We start from the raw sequence: 19,970 nt of genomic DNA on the forward strand, positions 1-19,970 counted from the left end.
GGCGTGATCTTGGCTCACTGCAACCTCCGCCTCCTGGGTTCAAGCAATTTTCCTGCCTCAGCCTCCCGAGTAGCTGGGACTACAGGTGCTCACCACCATGCCCAGCTAATTTTTGTTATTTTAGTAGAGACAGGGTTTCACCATGTTGGCCAGGATGGTCTCAATCTCTTGACCTTGTGATCTGCCTGCCTCGGCCTCCCAGAGTGCTGGGATTACATGCATGAGCCACTGCGCCCGGCCGGAAGGTGGTTTCTTAAGATGGAATCTACTCCTGGTGAAGATGTTGTAAACATCATTGAAATAACAATAAAGGATTTAGAATATTGCATAAACTGGCAGATGCAGGGTTTGAGAGGATCAATACCAATATATGTTTTTTGAGATGGGGTCTCACTGTGTTGCCAGGCTGGTCTTGAACCTGGGCTTAAACAATCTTCCTGCCTTAGACTCTGAGTAGCTGGGATTATAAACATGCACATTGCACCTGGCTGACTTTAATTTTGAACACAGTTCTACTATGGGTAAAATGCTATTGAACAACATTGCATGCTACCATTGCATTGCTTCCTTGCACAAAAGAGAAGTCTTGCTATGTTGCCCAGGCTGATATTGAACTTCCTGGCCTCAAGTAATTCTTCCTCCCAAAACCCTGAGATTACAGGCATACGCCTACATGCCTTACCATATATGTTCCCATCTTTGTTCCCTTGTGTACCTAATATTTAGCTTCTACCTGTGAGTGAGAACATGTGGTATTTGGTTACCTGTTTCTGTGTTAATTTGCTTAGGATGATGGTCTCCAGCTGCATACGTATTGCTGCAGAGAATATTATTTATTGCTGTGTAGCATTCCATGGTGAATATCTACCACATTTTCTTTATCTAATCTACCATTGATAGGCACCTAGGTTGATTCCATGTCTTTGCCATGTGAATAGTGCCATCGTTAACGTATGAGTACAGGTATTTTTTTGGCAGAACAATTTATTTTCTTGTGGATATATACCCAGTAATGAGCTTGCTGGGTCAAATGGTAATTTTATTTTTAATTCTTTGAGAAATCTCCCAACTGCTTTCCACAGGGGCTGAACTCATTTGCATTCCTGTGTATTCCTGTGTATACAGAAAAGAGTTTTCTTTTCTCTGCAACCTCACCAACATCTGTGATTTTTTTTTTAACTTTTTAATAATAGCCATTCTGACTGGTGTGAGAGGTATCTCATTGTGGTTTTGATTTGCACCTCTCTGATGATTAGTGATGTGGAGTATTTTTTCATGTTTCTTGGCCACTTGCATGTCTTTTGTTTCTCTGGGAAGTGTCTGTTCATGTCCTTTGCCCATTTTTTTTTTTTTTTTTTTGAGACCAAGTCTCGCTCTTTCACCCAGGCTGGAGTGCAGTGGCATGACCTCAGCTCACTGCAACCTCCGCCTCCCAGGTTCAAGCGATTCTCCTGTCTCAGCCTCCAGAGTAGCTGGGATTACAGGAACATGCCACCACACTCGGATAATTTTTGTATTTTTAGTAGAGATGGAGTTTCCCCACATTGGCCTGGCTGGTCTCAGACTCCTGACCTCATGATCCACCTGCCTCAGCCTCCCAAAGTGCTGGGATTACAGGTGTGAGCCACTGTGCCTGGTACCTTTGTCCACTTTTTAGTGGGCTGTTTTAATGGGTTTGGGTATTTTTGGGTTGATTTGTTTAAGCTTCTTATAAATTCTGGATATTAGTCCTTTGTCAGATATGTAGTTTGCAAATATTTCCTCTCATTCTGTTGGTTATCTGTTTACTCTGTTGATAGTTTCTCTTGCTGTGCAGAAGCTCTTTAGTTTAATTAGGTTCCAGTTGTCAATTTTTGTTTTTGTTGCACCTGCTTTTGTGGACTTAGTCATGAATTTTTTGCCTAATTCAGTGTCTAGAATAGTATTTCCTAGATTTTCTTCTTCGATTTTTATAGTTTGAAGTCTTATATTTAAAATCTTTAATTCACCTTGAGTTAATTTTTGTATATCGTGAGAAGTAGAGGTCCAGTTTTATTCTTCTGTATAAGGATAGCTAGTTTTCCCAGTATTTATTGAATAAGGTATCTTTTCCCCATTGTTTATTTTTGTCAGCTTTGTCAAAGATCACTTGATTGTAGGTGTGCAGCTTTATTTCAGGAGTCTCTATTCTATTACACTGGTCTGTGTTTTATTTTTGTACCAGTATCATGCTGTTTGGGTTACTGTAGACTTGTAGTATAGTTTGAGGTCAGGTAATGTGATGCCTCTGGCTTTGTTCTTTTTGCTTAGAATTGCTTTGATTATTCAGGCTCTTTTTTGGTTCTATATAATTTTAAAATATTTTTTTCCTAATTCTGTGAAGAATGATGTTGGTAATTTAATACGAATAGCATTGGATCTGTTGATCGCCTTAGGCATTGTATTGGTCTGTTCTCACACTGCTATAGAGAAATATCTGAGACTGGATAATTTGTAGAGAAAAGAGGTTTAACTGGCTCACATGGCCAGCAATTCCCATAACTGGAGGTAGGGTTGGGGGGGTGCAGTAGTTCTTCATACTTTTAAACACCCAGTACTTGGCCAGGCACAGTGGCTCACTACTGTAATCTCAGCACTTTGGGAGGCCAAGATGGGCAGATCACTTGAGGTCAGGAATTTGAGACCAGCCTGGCCAAGGTGGTGAAGCCTCATCTATACTAAATATATAAAAATTAGCTGGGTGTGGTGGCGCATGCTTGTAATCCCAACTACTTGGGAAATTAAGGCAGGAGAATGGTTTGAACTCCAGATGTGGAGGTTTCAGTAAGGTGAGATCACACACTGCACTCCAGCCTGGGCGACAGAGCAAGACTCCATCTGACAACAAAAACAAAAACAAAAACCAGCCAGATCTCATGAGAATAGCACTATGGGGGTAGAAAATTCACCCCCATGAGCCAGTCACCTCCTACCAGGCCTTACCTCTAACATTGGTGATTATAATTCAACGTGAGATTTGGGTGGAGACACAAATCAAAACCATATCAGGCAGAATTGATATATTTTTTTAAAATTGGGATGGAGTTTTGCTCTTGTTGCCCAGGCTGTAGTGAAATGACATGATCTCAGCTCACTGCAACGTCTGCCTCCGGGTTCAAGCAATTCTCCTGCCTCAGCCTCCTGAGTAGCTGGGATTACAGGCATGTGCTACCATGCCCGGCTAATTTTGTATTTTTAGTAGAGACAGGGTTTCTCCATGTTGGTCAGGCTGGTCTCAAATTCCCAACCTCAGGCGATCTGCCCACCTCGGCCTCCCAAAGTGCTGGGATTACAGGCATGAGCCACAATACTTGGTCAACATTTTAATGATACTGATTTTTCCAATCCATGAGCATGGAATGCTTTTCCGTTTGTTTATGTTGTCCACGATTTCTTTCAGCAGTGTTTTGTAGTTCTCCTTGTAGAGATCTTTCGCCTGCCTGATTAGCTGCATTCCTGGATATTGTGTGTATGTGTGTGTGGCTATTACAATTGAGATTGAGTTCTCGATTTGGTTCTCACTTGAATGTTACTGGTGTATAGAAATGCTGCTGATTTTCATATGTATCCTGACACGTTGCTGAAGTTGTTTATCAGGTCTAGGAGTCTTGTGGGAGAATCTTTAGGATTTTCTAGATATAGAATCATATCATTAGCAAAGAGAAATAGTTTTACTTCTTCTTTTCCTATTTGGATGCCTTTTATCTTTTTGTTCAATTGCTCTGATTAGGACTTCCATTACTGTGTTCAAAGAATTGGGGAGAGTGGACATCCTTGTCTTGTTCCAGTTCTTGTGGGAAATGCTTCGAACTTTTGCCTATTTAGTATGGTGTTGACTGTGGTTTGTCTGAATGGCTCTTATTACTTTGAGGTATGTTCCTTCAGTGCCTAGTTTCTTGACAGTTTTTATCATGAAGGGATGTTGGATTTTATCAAATGCTTTTTCTGCATCTATTGGGATCATCATATAGTTTTTGCTTTTAATTCTGTTCATATGGTGAACTACATTTATTGATTTGTATAGGTTGGCATTCTTGCATCTCAAGTATAAAGCCAACTTGATTGTGATGAATTAACATTTTTATGTTCTGCTGGATTCAGTTTGCTAGCTATTTTTATTTTATTTATTTATTTTTTTTTTGAGACGGAGTCTTGCTCTGCCACCCAGGCTGGAGTGCAGTGGCACGATCTCGGCTCACTGAAACCTCCACCTCCCAGGTTCAAGTGATTCTTCTGCCTCAGCCTCCCAAGTAGCTGGGACTACAGAAGTGTGCCACCATGCCTGGCTAATATTGGTATTTTTAGTAGAGATGGGGTTTCACCATATTGACCAGGCTGGTCTCAGTCTCCTGAACTCGTGATCCACCCACCTTGGCCTCCCAAAGTGCTGGGATTACAGGCGTGAGCCACTGCACCCAGCCAGTTTGCTAGCATTTTATTGAGGATTTTGATGTCAGTGTTCATCAGGGATATTGGCTTGTAGTTCTCCTGTTTTCTTGTGTCTTTGTCAGATTTTGGTATTTGGATAATTTTGGTTTTATAAAATGATTTAGGGAGAAGTCCCTGCTCCTCAATTTTTTGGGAATAATTTCAGTAGGATTGGTACCAGCTCTTCTTTGCATATTTAGTAGAATTCAATTGTGACTCTCTCTTAGGTTTTTTATTACTGCTTCAATTTTATTACTGTTACTTGTCTCTTTAGGATTTGTTTCTTCCTGGTTCAATCTTGGCAGGCTGTGTGTTTCCAATAATTTATCCATTTCCTCTAAGATTTTCTAGTTTGTGTGCATAGAGATAATCATAGTAGTCTCTGAGGATCTTTTGTATTATTTCATTTTTTTCTGCTAGCTTTGGATTTAATTTATCCCTGTTTGTATAGTTACTTTAGGAATGAGGTTAGGTTGTTAATTTGAGATATTTCTGTTCTTTTGATGTAGGCGTTTAGCGGTATAAACTTTCCTCTTAACACTGCTTTTGCTACATCCCAGAGGTTTTGGTATGTTGTGTCTCTATTTTCTTTTTCTTTTTTTCCCTTGGACTACTATGCCCATGTGTCTCTATTTTCATTTGTTACAAACTATTTTTTATTTCTGCTCTAATTTCATTGTTTACCCAAAAGTCATTCGGCAGCAAGTTGTTTAGTTTCCATTTATATGCGTTGTTTTGAGAGTTATTCTTAGTATTGATTTCTATTTTTATTCCACTGTAGTCTGAGTAGATGCTCGGTATGATTTCAGTTTTTTAAAATGTATTCAGACTTGCTTTATGACTAAACATGGTCAATCTTAGAGTATGTTATGTGTGCAGATGAGAAGAATGTATATTCTGTGGTCATTGGGTGGAATAGTCTATAGATGTCTATTAGATCTGATTAGTCAGGTGTCAATGTTCTTTTTCTTTTCTTTTTTTTTTTTTTTTTTTTTTTTTTTTGAGACGGAGTTTCGCTCTTGTTACCCAGGCTGGAGTGCAATGGCGCGATCTCGGCTCACCGCAACCTCCGCCTCCTGGGTTCAGGCAATTCTCCTGCCTCAGCCTCCTGAGTAGCTGGGATTACAGGCACGTGCCACCATGTCCAGCTAATTTTTTGTATCTTTAGTAGAGACGGGGTTTCACCATGTTGACCAGGATGGTCTCGATCTCTTGACCTCGTGATCCACCCGCCTCGGCCTCCCAAAGTGCTGGGATTACAGGCTTGAGCCACCGCGCCCGGCTTGTTTTTTATTTTTTATTTTAATTTCTATTTTTTTAAAGACGGGGTTTCACCATGTTGGTCAGGCTGCTTGAACTCCTGACCTCAGGTGATCCGCCCACCTTGGCCTCCAAAGTGCTTGGATTACAGGCGTGAGCCACTACGCCCGGCCTTCTTTTTTCTTTCTCTTTTTTTTTTTTTTTTTTTTTTGGAGACAGGGTCTTGCCTGGTTGCTCAGACTGGAGTGCAGTGGCATGATCTCAGCTCACTGCAACCTCTGTCTTCCGGGCTCAAGTGATCCTCCCACCTCAGCCTCTTCCGTAGCTGAGACTACAGGAATGTACCACCATGCCTGTCTATTATATAGTTTTTGTATTTTTTTTCTTTAGTAGAGGCAGGATTTTATCATGTTGCCCAGGCTGGTCTCAAACTCCTAGGATCAACAGATCCATCCACCATGGCCTCCCAGCCTGCTGTGAATCATGGCCATATGTCAAATTTAAGTCCAGAATTGTTAGTTTTCTGCCTTTGTGATGTGCCTAATAATGTCAAGCGTGTGTTGAAGTCCTCTACTATTATTGTGTATCTGTATAAGTCTTTTCTTAGGTCTACAAGTAATTATTCTATAAATCTGGCTGCTCCAATATTGGGTGCATGTGTATTTAGGATAGTTAGGTCTTGTTTTTGAATTGAACCCTTCATGATTATGTAATGCCATTCTTTGTCTTTTTTACTGTTGTTTGTTAAAGTCCATTCTATCTGATACAAGTATAGCCACCCCTGTGCTTTTTGTTGTTGTTGTTTCCATTTGCACAATAGATCTTTCTGTCTCTTTACTTCGAGCCTATGGGTATCATTATATGTGAGATGGATCTCTTGCAGACAGAAGAAGGATGGATCTTGGTTTTTTTTTTGTTTTTTTTTTTTAATCCAGCTTGGCACTCGATGTCTTTTAAGTGGAGTGCTTAGACTATTTACCTTTGAGGTTAATATTGGTATGCTAAGTTTTGTTGCCATTGTAGTGTTGTTAGCTAATTGCCTTATAGAGTGTGTGGGCTCTGTGTTTTTGTGGTAGCAAGTATCATTCTTTAGTTTCCACAGTTAGAACTCCCTTAAGCACCTCTTGTAGGACTGGTTTGGTGGTGACAAATTCTCATAGTGAATGTTTGTCTAGGAAAGACTTTATTTCTCCTTCATTTATGAAGAGGATTGCTTGAGGCCAGGAGTTCAAGACTAGTCTGGGCAATAAAGCGAGACCCCATCTCTACAAAAAGTTAAAAAGATTAGCCAGGCATTGTGGCATGCACCTGTCATCCCAGCAACTCAGGAATTTGATGTGGGAGGATCACTTGAGCCTAGGAGTTTGAGGCTGCAAACTCCTAGGCTTAAGTGATGCCTAGGCTCAAGTGCTGCCTAGGAGTTTGAGCTATGATTATACAACTGTACTCTAGCCTGGGCAACAGAGCAAGATCCTATCTCTACTTAAAATTTAAAAATCCTAAAAATGGGCCCCAGTCTCTTTTGTCTTTAAGTCCTTTCTGCTGGGAAGGTCACTGTTAGTCTGATCGATTTCCCTTTATAGATCATATGATGCTTTTCTCTAGTTGCCTTTAAGATTTTTTCTTTCACATTAAGCCTGGATAGTCTGATGACTATGTACCTTGGGGATGGTCATCTTGCATATTATCTCTCAGGAGTTCTCTAGATTTCTTGTATCTGCATGTTGAACTCTCTAGCCAAATTGGAGAATTTTTCCTGAATTATATCCTTGAATATATTTCTCAAGTTTCTTGCTTGCACTTCTCTTAGAAATTCCAGTAAGTCATAAATTTGATCACTTTATGTAATCCCATATTTCTTGAGGGCTTTGTTCATTTTTAAAAAATTCTTTTATATTTATTTTGTCTGACTAGGTTGATTCGAGATTGGTCTTTGAGCTCTGAAATTTTTTCTTCTACTTAGTATAGTTTGTTGTTAAGGCTTTTTACTGTGTTTTGAAATTCTGTTAGTGAATTTTTTTTTCTAAAACAGAGTTTCACTCTTGTTTATTGCCCAGGCTGGAGTGTAATGGTGTGATCTCAGCTCACTGCAACCTCTACCTCCTGGGTTCAAGCAATTCTCTTGCCTTAGCCTCCTGAGTAGCTGGGATCACAGGCAAATGCCACCACACCCAGCTAGTTTTGTACTTTTAGTAGACAAGAGGTTTCTCTGTGTTGGTCAGGCTGGTCTTGATCTCCCAACCTCAGGTGATCAGCCTGCCTCAGCTTCACAAAGTGCTGGGATTACAGATGTGAACCACCACACCCGGCTGTGAATTTTTAATTCTAGAAATTTTTTCATTTGTTCTTAATAGAGCTGTGTCATCTTTCAAATCTTGGATTGTTCTTCTGACTTCCTTGTGTTGGATTTCAACTTTATCTTGGATCTCATTGAGTTTCTTTACCATCCATATTCTAAATTATATATCTGTCATTTCTGACATTTTATTCTGGTTAGGATCCATTGCTTGGGACCTAGTGGGATCCTCTGAAGGTGACTAAACACTCTGGCTTTTTGTTTTGCTGGAGTTCTTCTCCTAGTTCCTTCTCATCTGAAGGAACTGACACTTCCTTTTTTTGAATTTGCTATCATTTGGATAGGGTTTCTTTATTTTTCTTTATTTTTATTTTTTGAGATGAAGTTTTGCTTTTTCACCCAGGCTGGAATGAAGTGATGCAATCTCAGCTCACTGCAACCTCCACCCCCTGGGCTCAAGCAATTCTCCTGCCACAGCCTTTCAAGTAGCTGGGATTATAGATGCCCGCCACTATGCCCAGCTAATTTTTGTATTCTTAGTAGAGATGGGGCTTTGCCATGTTGGCCAGGCTGGTCTCGAACTCCTGACCTCAGGTAATCCACCTGCCTCAGCCTTCCAAAGTGCTAGGATTACAGGTGTGAGCCACTGCACCTGGTGGCTTCTTGATTTTTTATTCTTTTTTACCTTTGTTGGTAGGACCGTGGTATATGATTGGCTTTATTGCTGGGTGTTTTCAGGGTACCAAGACTCTATATAGGTTCCTTGGTTGTAGGTACATTCATGCAGTGGCTTTCTCAGACATTATTTGTTGTAGTGATGTCTTTTTGTTTGGTGGTATAATTCAGGTTGCAGTCTAGTAGATGGTGCTTAAGAGTAAGCACCATCAGGTAGGCATAGGGGTGGAAGCAACGGAGAATCAGACAAAGCATCCTTCGCAGGTGTCCCCAAACTACAGCCCGCGGACCGCATGTGGTCCCCTGAGGCCATTTATCCGGCCCCCCACCGCACTTCAGGAAGGGGCACCCCTTTCATTGGTGGTCAGTGAGAGGAGCACAGTGTGTGGCGGCCCTTCAACGGTCTGAGGGACAGTGAACTGGCCCCCTGTGTAAAAAGTTTGGGGATGTCTGCTTCAGAGTGTTCACCTTCAGTGAGAGCGAAGCTGCTGGAGAAGCCCAAGAAGTGGTTTCTTTAAGCCCATGCTCCCCAGCCCTGATGGGAATAGCCATTGTCAAATCCACAACAGTGTACTGAGGACAATGGTAAGGGGAGAGAGATGACCTCCTCTCCATGTCTATTTACAGGCTTTGGTGGTGCTGCCTTCGACAGCTGGTGCTGAGCTTGCGTTTACCCAAAGAGGGCTTTAGCAGGCCATGTTCTCCCCTCCCTTAAGAGTGGACTGCACCAAGGGTTAGACCTCCAGGGGAGTAGGTTCTGCCCCACCTTCTGCTTCTTGGAGCTGGTGGGACACTATACCCCAACTGACCAAGGGAGCAGCCTGGGGCACTAAGCAATGGCACATGTAGACTGGTTCCAAGTCACAAAACTGTCCCTAGCTACAAGTCTCACCACTGGGGAGAAACTTTAGCTTCAGCAACTGTCCTCTCCATTCCTAGGATTGGAGAGAGCCTAATTCAGTGTTTATGGCTGGGGCAGTCTTCACACTCAGTGATCAATTCTGGCTCTAGGGGCCCTTCCCCCATTCCAGAGCAAGCACTCCAGTCTCTAGCATGAGACTAAAATGCTGACTGCCACTGCCAGGTTGCCATACAATGTCTGGCTTTATATGAGCCTGGATTAAAAATGGCATCGTCCTCTTGGCCCCAGATCTGGGAAACTGTCTGCACCTTTCCCAGTGTCTTTCCCTTTCTCTGTCTCCCAGGGCTTGGGAGAAACAGTTCTCCCTTGGCTTATGTTGTACAGATTCCTAGTGGAAAGGTAGAGTCACAGAGGAAGACCGACTGCCCCTGTCACATACTGGAGCTTCGCTCACATTTATCATCCAAACACCACCATGGAGGCTGCTTGTCCACCTTCTCCTCTCCAGGGTCTGGGTTATCCTTTACTATTTCAGTGAATTCCTGTCTTCCTTCTTGAATTAAAGCTCTCATAGTTGGTCTTTATGAGCTCTTTTGCTGTTTCCAAGTGGCTAAGGCATGCTGAAAGCTTTGAATCCACCATCTTGAAGAAAAAAAAACCTTGTATTTTTAAATAGAAATTTATATTGTTTCTCTGGTTACAAAGGAAATAATGGCTAATAAAAAATGAAATATTACAGAAGCAAAAAATGAAAGTCCTCCACAATTTTTATTATGTATGTTTTTAGTAAAAGACCATGAGCTCTGCAGAGGAAAAAAGAGAACTTTATTTTCTAAGAGTAATCTGCAGGCCAGGCACTGTGGCTTAAACCTGTAATCCCAGCACTTTGGGAGGCCAAGGCAGGGGGATCACTTGAGGTCAGGAATTCGAGACCAGCCTGGCCAACATGGTGAAACTCCATCTCTCCTAAAAGTATAAAAATTAGCTGGGTGTGTTAGCACACACCTGTAGTCCCAGCTCCTTGGAAGCCTGAGGCAGGAGAATCGCTTTAATCCAGGAGGCAGAGGTTGCAGTGAGCCGAGATCATGCCATTGCATTCCAGCCTGGGCAACAGTGGGACTCTGTCTCCAAATCAATCAATCAGTCAATAAATAAATGCAAGCAATCTGCAGACTAAGGAGATGTTGCCTTCTGGGCAAACTGAAAATGTGCTCCAAAGTTGTGGGGTCGGTGGAGAGTTAGAGATTATATACACAAAAACTGCAGGGCAGGGGAGGGTAATCAGGAGAGTGAGAAACAGTCTTAACTGGATGGCCTTGAAGCCCAAAATCACCTGTCTCTCTTAATTGGTTTGTTCCACGTGGTTAGTTGGTTGACACCAGGTGGTCTGTTGGTCACTTGGGAAATTCCCAGCTGCAGTTGTTTCCAGGCATTGTTCTTTAACTTGGTTGCAGAAAACTAGGTTTTGCAATGCTTTCTAAGGTTACAGAGAGCATGACCACTCCCTTGCCCTGGGATGGCCTCTTGGGTCTGCTTTTACTTTTGAACCCCAAGGAGTTCGTTCATCTTGTCTGGTAACTGGGGTCATAATTTGAGATTTCCTCCTTTTAGTTGAAACCTGCTGTAGGCAGCATTGATGACCAACTTATGCTATGTTCCTTATTGTTGCTAGAGTGAGTCCATGTAGTCCCTCAGTAGGACTCATGTTGCTGAGACTTATAGCCAGTTTAAACAACTTGGACCAAGCAGAGTGAGAAAGACAGGAAGGTACCTGTTAAATCTTTATGAGTCTCTTATTGATGTTTGGTAGTACTGGTTAAGTCTGTGGATAAGATGTGGAAGTAGGCTGAGTGTGGTGGCTCATGCCTGTAATCCTAGCACTTTGGTGGTAGACTGAGGCTGGAGGATCACTTGAGCCTAGGTATTTGAAACCAGCCTGGGGTAGTGAGTCTCCTGTCTGAAAAAAACAAAAACAAAAACGTACAAGTGTCATGTGATCAAAATCTGGGTTAGAGAACTGGTAAAACATTTGTTTAAGCAGACAAGAATAATTATAAAGAGGAGCTAGGCACTTAGGCCTATTATAAGAAGGATTTAATGTGAACTAGGCACAGTGCCTCACGCCTATAATCCCAGCACTTTGGGAGGCCAAGGTGGGAGGATCACTTGAGCTCAGTTCAATACTAGCCTGAGCAACACAGTGAGACCTCACCTCTACTAAATTTTTTTTTTTTTTTTTTTTTTTTTTGAGACAGTCTTGCTCTGTCACCCAGGCTGGAGTGCAGTAGCTTGATCTTGGCTCACTGCATCCTTCAGCTCCTGGGTTCCAGCAATTCTCCTACCTCAGCCTCCTGAGTAACTAGGATTATAGGTGCATGCCACCACACCCAGCTAATCATCTCTACTAAAATTAAAAAAAAAAAAATTAGTTGGGCACAATGGTGCACACCTGTAGACCCAGCCACTCAGGGAACTGGGGCAGGATAATTGCATGAGCCCAGGAGGTCGAGGCTGTAGTGAGAGTGAGCCCTGATTATGCCATGAGTCCCTGTTCCAAAAAAAAAAAGAGACAATAACTGTGGACTGGATCCAAAACTTAGAGTAGCCATAGTTAAAGATGCAATTGGCAAAGAAATTTGGTTATTTCTGTGGCATACAACAATTTAACATAAGGCCGGGCGCGGTGGCTCAAGCCTGTAATCCCAGCACTTTGGGAGGCCGAGGCTGGTGGATCACGAGGTCAAGAGATCGAGACCATCCTGGTCAACATGGTGAAACCCCGTCTCTACTAAAAATACAAAAAATTAGCTGGGCATGGTGGCGCGTGCCTGTAATTCCAGCTACTCAGGAGGCTGAGGCAGGAGAATTGCCTGAACCCAGGAGGCGGAGGTTGCGGTGAGCCGAGATCGCGCCATTGCACTCCAGCCTGGGTAACAAGAGCGAAACTCCGTCTCAAAAAAAAAAAAAAATTTAACATAATAACGACTATGATAACATCTACCAAGACATATCAGAATTTAGGAAAATGATATGATTTGGAAACACGTTAATGTTATTAACACATTACACAATGTGTTAACAATATTAGTATTAATAATACATTTATATAAGTTAAACACCATTTTAAAATGTGTCAGTGCTTCCTGTATGATTTTAGCATGCCAAATAAGTCTAATATGTCTTTCTTTTTTTTTTTTTTTTTTTTTTTTGAGACGGAGTTCCGCTCTTGTTACCCAGGCTGGAGTGCAATGGCGCGATCTCGGCTCACCGCAACCTCCGCCTCCTGGGTTCAGGCAGTTCTCCTGCCTCAGCCTCCTGAGTAGCTGGGATTACAGGCACGCGCCACCACACCCAGCTAATTTCTTGTATTTTTAGTGGAGACGGGGTTTCACCATGTTGACCAGGATGGTCTCGATCTCTTGACCTTATGATCCACCCGTCTCGGCCTCCCAAAGTGCTGGGATTACAGGCTTGAGCCACCGCGCCCGGCCTCTAATATGTCTTTCTTAGACCTTAGGGGTGGGTTCCTGTTACGTCTAAGTTGGGTCAAAAATAATTGTTTTTAAAATTGGAAATTTAATTTTGGGTAGCTTGTCAAATATAAAAGGTTTAAAATACTTGATCAAAATAAGACCACAGGTCACTATGAAATAAAAGCAAAGTGACAAAAGATCTTAAAGGCACAAAGCACAGAAATTATCTTGATGAAACACAAAATGGAATCTACTTCCTGGGCCAGTTACCGGAAAGATAAAGAAAAACCTTTTACAATTTTTACTGAAGAGTAGATCAGTGTTCTGAGAAAACCCTGTTACTTCAAATCAGGACCCCACATCTGGCCTTGTGTCAGTGTGCTTTTGAATTATGTTCAATTTTTAGTAAAATTTACAAATAATTTTCTTTTAATTTTAGCCAACTTGATCACACACAGAATTTCTTTCATGAGACTAATCTTTCCTAAACTGTTTATTACTTGTTGAAACCTTCAGTTTCACCGGGTGCGGTGATGCGTGCCTGTAGTCCCAGCTATTCGGGAGGCTTAGGTGGGAGGATTGTTTAGTGTACTACAGCCCAGGAGTTCTGGGCTGTAGTACACTATGCTGATTGGGTGTCCGCACTAGGTTTGGCATCAATATGGTGACTTCCTGGGAACAGGGGACCACCAGGTCGCCTAATAAGGAGGGATAAACTGGGCCAGGTCAGAAACAGAGCAGGTCAAAACTCCTGTGCTGATCAGTAGTGGGATCGCACCTGTGAATAACCACTGCGCTCCAGCTTGGGCAACATAGACCCTGTCTCTTAAAAATAAATAAATAAATAAATAAAATTTAAACCTTCAGTTTTGTACATTTCTTTTTGGGGTGGGGGTATTCTAGCTTAGGGCAAAAATTTACTTTATTATTCATCATTTTGAGCACACACAGTTTTTTATCAGGTGAAAGAAAAAATTTGTCTTTAATTTTAATTAATTAATTAATTAATTTTTGAGAGGGGGTCTTGTTCTGTCACCCAGGCAGGAGTGCAGTGGTGTGATCTTGGCTCACTGCAACCTCTGCCTCCGCCTCCTGGGTTCAAGTGATCCACCCACCTCAGCCTCCCAATGTGCTGGGATTATAGGCGTGAGCCACCACACTTGGCCCTACTCTCTCTTTTTAACTTCTTTTTTTTTTTTTTTTTTTTGAGATAGAGTCTTACTGTGTCACCCAGGCTGGAATGCAGTGGCACGATCTTGGCTTACTGCAACCTCCACCTCCCTGGTTCAAGCAGTTCTTCTGTTTCAGCCTCTCGAGTAGCTGGGATTACAGGTGTGCACCACCACACTGGGCTAATTTTTGTATTTTTAGTAGAGATGTGGTTTCACCATGTTGGCCAGGCTGGTCTCGAACTCCTGACCTCAGGTGATCCACCTGCCTCTGCCTCCCAAAGTGGTGGGATTACAGGCGTGAGCCACTGCGCCTGGCCTCTTTTTAATTTTTTTTTTTTTAACCGAAAACACATCCCTCTTTCTTTATATCCTCTCTATATAGAATTGTTTATTTTATATCTAGTAGTTTTAATTACATATATTAACTACAGTTTTAAGTCTTAGTAACCGTAATATCCAATGAAAAACCTGGGAAGTAACTAATTTTGAATTGTTATATACTAGTATTTGTAGATGAAGAACATTTTGTAATTTTAGCCTTAAATTCTTGTTTGTTAACATCTAGATGTATTAGTTGTTTCCATACCATATAAAATGTCAAAGTATATAAACTTAAACTTATCTAGAAATGGCTCAGATGTTCTATGATTATGTATTACTTAATTTAACAGAGCATGACTTTGAGATTTTAAATTATGGAAAATAATTTTGAAACTATGATACGGATACCCTTCCTAATGTCTTTCCCAGTTGTCCTGGGTCCCAAGTACCCATGTGACACCCAAGGAGTTATGAAGGTCAGGGCCTGTCCAGGTCCTGAATTTATCAGGCATAGAGCTCAGATCAGAGGACAGAGCTGTGAGGATGATGCCTGGAGGATAAAACCTGTTCCAGCCTGGCCAGAAGGCAAAACTGGGCCAGAGAGGATAAGGTCATACTGGACTTAACTGTGATCTTGCAGCTGGTCTAGATGTTGAGGACGTGTCCCTAGGCCTCACCATGGCCACTGTTCAGACCCCAAATCCAGAGGCTCAAGACCAAAGATAAGCTCACAGTAAGATATATGTATGGCTTCAGGGGAGCCCAGTAGCCAGCCATTACAGTTTTAACTCACAGACGTATCAAGCAAGTATCAAAACTACAAAAACAACACTTTATGACCTTAAAACATCTAGTAGGAACATCCTAAACCTATATGACTTAGTAGGCCCTAGCAAAATGTCTGAATTTTACACACACACACAAACACACACACATACACATGTTTTGTTTGTTTTAGGTTTTTGAGTTTTTTTTGTTTTGACTTTTTTCAGACAGGGTCTTGCTTTGTCACCCCAGCTGTAGTGCAATGGGCATGATTATGGCTTACTGCAGCCTCAGTTTCCCAGGCTCAAGTGATCTTCCTGCTGCAGTCTCCTAAGTAGCTAGGACTATCAGCACATGCCACTATACCCAACTAATTTTGTTTATTTTTTGAAGAGACAGGGTCTCACCATATTGCCCAGGCTGGTCTTTAATTCAAACAATCCTTCCACCACAGATTCCAAAAGTTCTAAGATTACAGTGGTGTGAACCACTGTTCCTGGCCTCTGAATTACATTTGTAATTTAATAGTGACAACTCTGAAGAAATTATAATTTTATTTTGTCAACAGTTTTAAACTGGTTTTATTTACCAGTGATTACTAAAATCACATGAGCTAAAAGGCATTTGAGTTTCTGTTTTTTTGATAAAATATTTTATTTAAGGACTTAGTTTTTCTTTAGGCCAATTAGAGCTCTTACATATATTTAGTAGTGCAGTATTGCATACGTGTGGCACATAAACATATAGACAGACAGACCAAAGCAGATTTTATAGCTGTATAAGAATTTTTATTTGCTAGTTTTCAAATAATTTCTCTACCCCTCTTTAGACTGTCAGTCTCTTGATTACCTGTTCTATTGCCCGAAACCAGCAGTCCCCAACCTTTTTGGTACCAGGGGTCAGTTTCATGGAAGACAATTTTTCCACAGACCCAGGGTTGGTGTGGTTTCAGGATGAAATTGTTCCACCTCTGATCATCAGGGATTAGAGTCTCATAAGGAGCACACAATCTAGATTCCTCACATGCACAGTTCACAGTAGGGTTTGTGCTTCTATGAGAATCTAATGCCCTGCTGATTTGACAGGAAGCAGAGCTCAGGCAGTAATGCTTACTCCTGCTGGCTGCTCACCTCCTGCTGTGTATCCTGGTTCCTAACAGGCTGAGTACCAGTACCGGTCCAGGTGAGCTAGGCAATTCTGAATTGGCATTTCCAAAGGGATGACTCTTAGGTGAAAATTTATATCGCAAAGGCACGGAACCTAGATCTAAACACCATCATTTGCTTAGACAAAAGAAGGACTTCAGAAAAGGTCTGGTAAAGGCAAAATTGCAAGGAAATGTATCTTAAACAAAGATAACATTTGTTATGTAAACTAAACTGGGCTGGTGGCTCTTGCCTGTAAACCCAGCACTTTGGGAGGCCTAGACAGGTGGATCACCTGAGATCAGGAGTTCAAGAACAGCCTGGCCAACATGATGAAACCTGTCTCTACTGAAAATATAAAAATTAGCCAGGCGTGGTCGTAGGTATCTGTAATCCCAGCTTCTTGGGAGATTGAGGCAGGAGAATCATTTGAACCTGGGAGGCAGAGGTTATGGTGAGCCAAGGTGGCACTACTGCACTCCAGTGTGGATGACAGAGCGAGATTCCCTCTCAAAAAACAAAACGAGAAACAGGAGATGTAGGATCTGAGAGGACTTACCCCATTCCTTCCCAGCACAGCCAAGAAGACAACTGACCTCAAAGGGCTCTTGCAGGCACGGATGCTTTGGTCCAGATCACTTTGGGAAGGAGCTTGAGGGCCATATTGGATCCCATCTTTCATCACCAAGAAACATTAACAAAAGACCATGAGATCTGCAGAAGAAAAAGGAGAACTTTACTTTCTAAAAGCAATCTGTGGACTGGGAAGATGCAGCGTTTGGTGCAAACCGAAAATATACTTCAAAGTTGGAGGGGTTTGGAAAGTTAGGAATTACGAAGACAAAAACTGTATGGGAGAGGAGGTAGTCCGGAGAGTGAGGAACAGAGGCTTGATCAGATGGCCTTTAAGCCCCAAATCACCAGTCTCTCCTTTAGCTGATTCCAAGTGGTTGGTCAGTTAACACAAGGGGATATCTTCCTAGTCACTAAGGGAATTCCCAGCTGTGGTTGTTTCCAGGCACTTTTCTTTGACTTGGTTGCAGAAAAACAGGTTTTGTAATACTTTCCAAGGTAAATAGAGAGCATGACCACTCCCTTCCCCTGCCATGGCCTCTTGAGTCTGCTTTTACTTTTGAACCACAGGGAGTCTATCTTATCTGTTAACTAGGTGTATAATTTGACAATATACAAATGCACACACTTATTTACTGATTAAATTTTTTCTTGGCCGGGCGCGGTGGCTCAAGCCTGTAATCCCAGCACTTTGGGAGGCCAAGGCGGGTGGATCACGAGGTCAAGAGATCGAGACCATCCTGGTCAACATGGTGAAACCCCGTCTCTACTAAAAATACAAAAAATTAGCTGGGTGTGGTGGCGTGTGCCTGTAATCCCAGCTACTCAGGAGGCTGAGGCAGGAGAATTGCCTGAACCCAGGAGGCGGAGGTTGCAGTGAGCCGAGATTGTGCCATTGCACTCCAGCCTGGGTAACAAGAGCGAAACTCCGTCTCAAAAAAAAAAAAAAAAAAAAAAAAAATTTTCTTTAGTTTTTGGTAGAGAAGGAGTCTCACTATGTTGATCAAGATGGTCTCCAACTCCTAGCTTCAAGCAATCCTCTTATCTCAGCCTCTCAAAATGCTGGGATTACAGGTATGAGCCACTATGCCCAGTCACATTTTAGAATTTTTTTTTTTGAAAGTAAGATTGGAGTGGGAAGTAGTGATGATGGCATTTTATAATTTTTAAGAGCTCATGTGTGGCAGGGCTTTTTTTTTTTTTTTTTTGAGACGGAGTTTTGCTCTTGTTACCCAGGCTGGAGTGCAATGGCAGATCTCGGCTCACCACAACCTCCGCCTCCTGGGTTCAGGCAATTCTCCTGCCTCAGCCTCCTGAGTAGCTGGGATTACAGGCATGTGCCACGATGCCCACCTAATTTTCTGTATTTTTAGTAGAGACGGGGTTTCACCATGTTGACCAGGATGGTCTCGATCTCTTGACCTCGTGATCCACCAGCCTCGGCCTCCCAAAGTGCTGGGATTATAGGCTTGAGCCACTGCGCCTGGGCCGTGGCAGGGCTTTTTCTATGTGAATTTTGTGTGATCTGGGGCTGTGTCTTCCCAGGGAAATTGAGTATTTGCTCTTGTCAAAGGCCTCATGCAGGACTAATTTATATATTATATATATATTTGCTCTTGTCAAATGCCTCATGTAGGACTAATTTATAGTTATTATATTAATATATAATATATGGTATATAAATATATATTATAATATATTGTAAATATATATTTATACTTACATATCAAATATATAAATATAATTATTTATAATGTTTTATTATATATATATAAATTAGTCCTACATGAGGCATTTGACAAGAGCAAATATATATATATAATATATATATTATATATATATAATTGCACTTTAGGTTTTGGGGTCCATGTGTAAAACATGCAGGATTGTTGCCTAGGTACATACATGGCAATGTGGTTTGGTGCCTCCATCCCCTGACACCTATATCTGGCATTTCTGCATATGTCATCCCTCTCAACCTCCCTACCCACCGCTGTCCCTCCCCTGTTCCCCCGCAACAGACCCCAGTGTGTGATGCTCCCCTCCCTATATTCCTGTGTTCTCATTGTTCTACACCCGTCTATGAATAAGAACATGCAGTGTTTGTTTTTCTGTTCTTGTATCAGTTTGCTGAGAATGATGGTTTCCAGATTCATCCATGTCCCTACAAAGGACACGAACTCATCATTTTTGATGGCTGCATAGTATTCCATGGTGTATGTGTGCCACATTTTCCTTGTCCAGTCTATCATTGATGGGCATTTGGGTTGGTTCCAGGTCTTTGCTATTATAAACAGTGCCACAGTGAACATACATGTGCATGTGTCTTTATAATAGAATGACTTATAATCCTTTGTTTATATACTCAGTAATGGGATTGCTGAATTAAGTGGAATTTCTATTTCTAGGTCCTTGAGGAATCGCCACACTGTCTTCCACAATGGTTGAACTAATTTACACTCCCACCAACAGTGTAAAAGTGTTCCTATTTCTCCACATCCTCTCTAGCATTTGTTGTTTCCAGATTTTTGAATGATCGCCATTGTAACTGGCATGAGATGGTATCTCAATGTGGTTTTGATTTGCATTTCTCTAATGACCAGTGATGATAAGCACATTTTTGTTTATTGGCCTTATGTATGTCTTCTTTTGAAAAGTGCCTGTTCATGTTCTTTGCCCACTTTTGAATGGGTTTGCTTGTGTTTTTCTTATAAATCTGTTTTAGTTCTTTGTAGATTCTGGCTATTAGCCCTTTGTCAGATAGGTAGATCGCAAAAATTTTTTCCCATTCTGTTGGTTGCCAGTTCACTCTTAATGATTGTTTCTTTTGCTGTACAGAAGCCCTGGAGTTAATTAGATCCCATTTGTCTATTTTGGCTTTTGTTGCCAATGCTTTTGGTGTTTTACTCATGAAGTCCTTGCCTATGCCTATGTCCTGAATGGTTTTGCCCAGGTTTTCTTCTAGGGTTTTTATGGTGTTAG

General features: G+C 41.7%; 1 protein-coding gene across 1 annotated transcript in view; it reads right to left on the reverse strand.

Moving 5' to 3' along the window:
- Positions 1-5,729: 5,729 nt before the first annotated feature.
- AHCY (adenosylhomocysteinase) overlaps positions 5,730-19,970 on the reverse strand; it is a 54,427-nt gene continuing 40,186 nt past the window's right edge. The window contains exons 11-12 of the mRNA XM_003932046.4: positions 16,975-17,129; positions 5,730-11,496 (exon numbers count right to left, since the gene is read on the reverse strand). The gene's annotated coding sequence lies outside the window, so the exon portion shown is untranslated. The remainder of the gene's footprint in view (positions 11,497-16,974; positions 17,130-19,970) is intronic.

Source organism: Saimiri boliviensis, chromosome 9, assembly GCF_048565385.1.
Source record: "Saimiri boliviensis isolate mSaiBol1 chromosome 9, mSaiBol1.pri, whole genome shotgun sequence".
Lineage (NCBI taxonomy): Eukaryota > Metazoa > Chordata > Mammalia > Primates > Cebidae > Saimiri > Saimiri boliviensis.